The sequence below is a fragment of the Monodon monoceros genome, unplaced genomic scaffold (genome assembly GCF_005190385.1).
Source record: "Monodon monoceros isolate NGI ecotype Baffin Bay Population unplaced genomic scaffold, NGI_Narwhal_1 Super_Scaffold_1, whole genome shotgun sequence".
Taxonomy (NCBI): domain Eukaryota; kingdom Metazoa; phylum Chordata; class Mammalia; order Artiodactyla; family Monodontidae; genus Monodon; species Monodon monoceros.
This window is the reverse complement of record NW_021703765.1, coordinates 12,131,436-12,137,072: the sequence shown is the minus strand read 5'-3', so window position 1 is coordinate 12,137,072 and position 5,637 is coordinate 12,131,436.

Here is a 5,637-nt window from a genome sequence, read left to right as displayed (position 1 = left end):
GCGGTGGGTGTGCCAGGGGCCTCGTCGGGCCTGCGGCGGGCCCGGCGCGCGCTCGGAGTCTCCGGGGCCCGCGAGGGGCCGGGGGCGCCCGGGGAGCCGCACGCGGCCGGTCGGGCGGCTGCCGGGGCCAGGAGCTGGGGGGGACGCCGACAAAAAAAGCGCTGGAAGAGCGCCGGGAATCGCTTCGACCCTTCCTAGCCGTGCGCGCGCGGGGTGTGTGTTTGTGTGTGTGTGTGTGTGTCCGCGTCCACACATCGTGTTACCAAGGACTTCGACCGTTTCTAGCCGTGCGCGCGCGCGGTGTGTGCGTGCGTGTGTGTGTGTGTGTGTCCACACATCGTGTTACCAGGGGCCTCAGCGCTGCCCTCCCATCAAAAGAGGCGACGCTGCACGTTCATCCGCGAGGGAAGCCCCAAGCATCGTGTTTACGTGCAAGCTGCTTCCTAGGTGTCCACGCACAACATACACTCCGGAGACACCATCCGTGACCGAGGCCACACAGAGCTCTCGGTGGCGCGGCCGAGGGATTAGTGAGGGATACCAAGGGCTTTCGAGTGGTTAAGTAAATGCTTTTCCTCTGCTCCTAACAATTTCGGTACTGGGTGAGGGCTGGACGCCACTGGGGGCTACAGGGCAACTTTCAGGCCCGCAGACCCCCCAGCCAGGGTGGGTGGGTTTCTAAAGGCCTCCGCGGTCGCCTAGCAGCCAATCTTAGATGTTCGCACCTTCTCGAGTTATCTATACATACACAAACCTATATATTACACATACATATGTACACATTTTTTATAAAAAATTCACCAGGATGAATAGCTCCCAGGAGAAAAGCACATAGGGCAAACAAGTTGCATGTGTTTATTTTTATCTCTAAGAGTCTGACAAATAAAGTACCAGGAAAAAATTAGCACGGCGGCTTACCTAATAGGACTCAAGTACAAACATATAGGGACACTGGCCTGTTGAGGTCATAGAAACATGACAAGTGAGTACTGCCATGTGTACAAATATGTTCTCACACTATATTTTGTCTCTTTCCTAGTCTAAAATCAAAGCATTCATTCTGTGGCAAAATAAGCACGGCAAATTATTTTCATTTCTTCATTTTATCAAATACAATCGGCCAACATGCCAACCTCTTGCATATAGGAATGGGTGCCTGGTACAAATGTCTTATCCAGGCAAGAGGGAATGAAGGAAGGTGGTCCTTCACGCCTTCCAACTGCTGTAACAAAGTCCCCTTTTATCCATGGCAGTGTCAGGGAGGTGTGCTGGCCTGGAGAGAGACACTGGGTATAGACTGACCTGGATATATGTTTTCACAGAATAGCAGAAGCCCGTGTTAATACCACACATCATGGTTTAGGGATCTCCTCAGAACCTTGTCCTAACCCCCCAAAATTACTTAAGAGGAATTGAAAGCCTTAGTGCTTGAGACCTAGCATGTCAGTGAGGAAATGAGAGGCCAGAGCTGGAAAAAAGACTGTACTTCTGCAAAGAGGGAGACCAGAAGGAAACAGATATCCCATTCCCAGAAAAGGGAAAGCTGCCTTTTTTTCTCCTTTACTCCACAGAGGCTCACTTTACAGATTCCTCCACACTTAAGTGGCATCTTGACCATAACCAAACATTCTCCAGACAGGTCTGCATTATTCCTTGACTAAGGCTATATATTCCCTAGGAATGTTCTGGATACTCTTTCAATCAAAAGAGTGAAACCGTTCCTCCATTCAGATTGCATGCTTATTAGAGTCCACCCAAAATGTAAGGACAAGTATTCCTTGGAGGTGTGTGACTTAACTATTTGTCTGTGAGTATTGGTGAGCTAGCGCAGGGAGCACTGGTCTGAGTCAGGAGTTCTACGTGCGAATCTAGAGACCTTCCGAGAACCTTCAAAATGTAGGCACTGTGGGCTTTTCACTTCCCAAGACGTCTTCCACTTAGAGCCAATGGATGGTCCTTTTCGTGGTTTTGCCTGGCTGGCTTCTAGCAGTAGGGTGGCACCGGGAAGAGAAAAGAACAAGATGCAGGGAATGGAGATTGTACCAAGGGTCTGAAAGGCCTGTGTTTCCCTTCTTTATTCTCCAATCTGCCAAACAAAAAGCTTTTTATTGCCAGTTTTTGCCACCTACTGGTTGATGTTTAACAGTATCATTCAGAAGGTTCTCTTCATCCATCACCAATATAAATCTTCCCGAAGTTTATGAAATTCAAAAAGGACATTATTCTAACCTGAACATAAATACTAATATTTAATATAGGTATATATCAAATCTTCCCAACTATTAAAATTTTTATTTAAAACAAGGATAGAAATACAGTGTTTACTGAGAGGGAACTGACAACTAATAGGTAAGATGAAAGAGTTAAAAATATAAAACATGACCCCAAACCATTTAGGCAAACTGACGTGAAAATAAATCCATCAACAAAATGAACTGAGTAGGGAGAGTAAAAACAAGCAGATAGCCTGCATAAAAGAAAAAGAAACTGCTTAAAAAATAACATCCCACAGGCCTAGATAAGCAATCCAAAACACTAATTTCCAATTTCAAGTATCTTCTACATTATTGTTTCCAACTTTATTGAGATATAATTGACATAAGTATCTTATATACTACAAACTCTTATGTTAAATAGGGCCATATGCTTTAAGACAGTTTATACATGTTGTTGGCAAACATTATAAAATAATGTTATTATTATAATACTAATTCCCTATTAGCGTTACTAGTAATACTAACAGTAGTACTGTTCCTGACTCATTTCTGCTCCAGAGCCCCTCTTCTGTAAGTGTGATCGTATCCAAGTAATCCACTGTGTGCTGCTCTCAAACCATCCTTGTCCTCATCAGGAAACTCTTTTACCAAATCTAAACCAACATGCCTTGGTTTAACTGAAAAACCCACCTGGCTAATTTTTGGTGGGTCCTAAGCCTCAAAAAAATGTTTGGAATCATTAAGCAACAACTTTTTTTTTTTTTTTTTTTTGCGATATGCGGGCCTCTCACTGTTGTGGCCTCTCCCATTGCGGAGCACAGGCTCTGGACGCGCAGGCTCAGCCGTCATGGCTCACGGGCCCAGCCGCTCCACGGCATGTGGGATCCTCCCGGACCGGGAAACGAACCCGTGTCCCCTGTATCGGCAGGCGGACTCTCAACCACTGCACCACCAGGGAAGCCCCAAGCAACAACTTTTGAAACCAAGCAACGAAGTGCAGGGAAGTCATTCTGTTGCGCAAGTTTAACAGCCAGCAAATAACGTTTACGTGTGGTTTACAAAGGAAAGCACAATAAACTCACTCGTGGCAATTTTTTCCTTTCAAATTGATGACCTGGCATTTAAAGTGAATCAACTGAGATTAGGAACTTGTCTTATACGTTTCAAATGTTTACTGCTCTTGTTGGATTGACATGAAACACCATAGTATTGAGGGGAAACAGGCAAAGAATATACATTCTTATGTTCAATAACTAATGTTTATTCTCTTATACTCTTTAGCACAGAGCACAGTATCTCCCAGACATTAACTGTTGATGAACACATTTAGAAAAATCAAGGTTAATATGTTTGTTATCTAGAGCTGCAGTAACAAAGTACCACAAACTGGGTGGCTTAAAGCAGAAATTTATTCTCCCACAGTTCTGGAAGCTCAAAGTCCAAAATCAAGGTGTCAGTAGGGCCATGCTCCTCTGAAGGCTCTAGGGAAAAATCTTTCCTTACCTCTTTCTAGCTTTCGTTGGGGGCTGGCAATCTTTGGCTTGCAGCTGCTTCACTCCGATCTGTACCACTGTCCTCCTGTGGCATTCTCCCTGTGTGTCTCTGTTTTCTCCTATTTTTATGAGGTCACCAGTCACATTGGATTAGGACCCTAATAACCTCATCTTAACTTGGTTATATCTATGAAGACCCCATTCCCAAATAAGGTCACATCCACAGGTACTGGGGATTAGGACATCAACATCTTTTGAGGACACACAATTCAACCCTTAACAATATGTTTATCTTCTATCTTAATATGTTTTTTTCCAAAGTAATGAGAAATGTTTATTCCAAGGCGCAAGGGCTCAGCAACGCCTGAATTTCAAAGGGAACCATGATCTTTCTAAATCTTGCCATTTCATATTTCTGCTCAAAGCTCTTCAGAGGCCGAAATCTCAACTCCTGCGCATGGGATGATGTGACCCAAGCCTACCCCCTGGACACCCACCCAATCCTTCCACTTTCCCTTCTTGTAGCCACATCACCTCTATGTGCTTTCTGGAATACGCCAAGATCTCGCATGTCTTTTGCCTTTGCACATCTGCTCATCTCCCTGAAAGGAACCCGACTTTCCTGTGGCAAATTCATACTCATTCCTCAAGGTTTACCTCAACAACCATCTCCCCTGTGAGATCATCCCCGACTATCCTGGGCAGTCCTAGGATTCCACTTATGCCATTAGAAGAGGTTTCGTACGCAGGCTAAGAGCTTCGAAGACAGAAAAATGGTGCGGATCCTGGCTTCATCGCTTTGCAGCCGCGACCCTAACCTAGTTACTTACACCCGCTCTGTGTCTGTGCCCTCATTTATAACATGGGGATATAAAGGTACCACTGGTAGGGTTAGTGGATGATTTAAATGAGTAAAATGCAAAGCACTCACAACAGTGACTAGCACGGGTTATGTTTTCAAATGTTATGATACCTTAATCATAGCTATTGTTGGATTACCATGTAATTTCTGACGTGTGTCTTTCTCCCTAGATTATAAACTATTTGAGGGCAGGGACCATATTTGCCTTTGTGCATTCCCAGCCTAGAATAGTGCCTGGCATTCAAATAATTGTGGCATAAAATTCAGAGGCCTGAAGAAAGGAATGGGGAGTGGTTCCCCTTCCTCTTGTAAGGCTTGTAAGAGCCTTCAGAGGGATGAAGGGGGGAGGGAAATAAGAAATGTAATTGCCACGAGGGAGGGACAGATTGTTTATGCAAAGTCATATCCCTGGCGCCTGGATACCGAGCTCGTCACAGGCACTCAATAAATACATGTTGAAGGAGGAAAAATGGGGTGTATAAAATCAGGAGTGGAACAGAGGTCAGGAAATGTTTCTCTTTTTAAACGTCCAAACATAAAAAATTATAGAAGTGATATCTATGCCATTTACATATATAAGTTGCTCAAATTTAAAGACAGGTTAAGTTTGCCAATCAAGACATCCAAAGCATCTCTTCTCAATGTGACCAAAATTTTTCTATTTAAGGACGGAGAAATAAATATTAAGGCGTGTCCTTTCCCGTATCTCTCTTCTATGCCCTTCAAGAGTCTAGGAGATATTTCATTGTTGGAATATGAAGGTTTAAAGTACGCGAAATCAAGTTATTTGTGTATGAAACATAATTACTTAAGAAATTTTATTAAATTCCACATTTCTTACTCTTTGACTCATATATCCCACACTGGAGTCAAACAAACACTGAACACATTTGAAACAAGGGCCCAGAATACGAAGTACTTACCGTGAAAATATTACTTCCTAAAAAAGTGATGTAAATCAAGCCTTGTCAAGTGTTTAAGATGCAAGGTTAGGATAACATTATGAAAGAGGTTTGTGTTTTGTTTAAACATCTCTTTAAAAAAATGGACATTTCTAAAAAAGAAG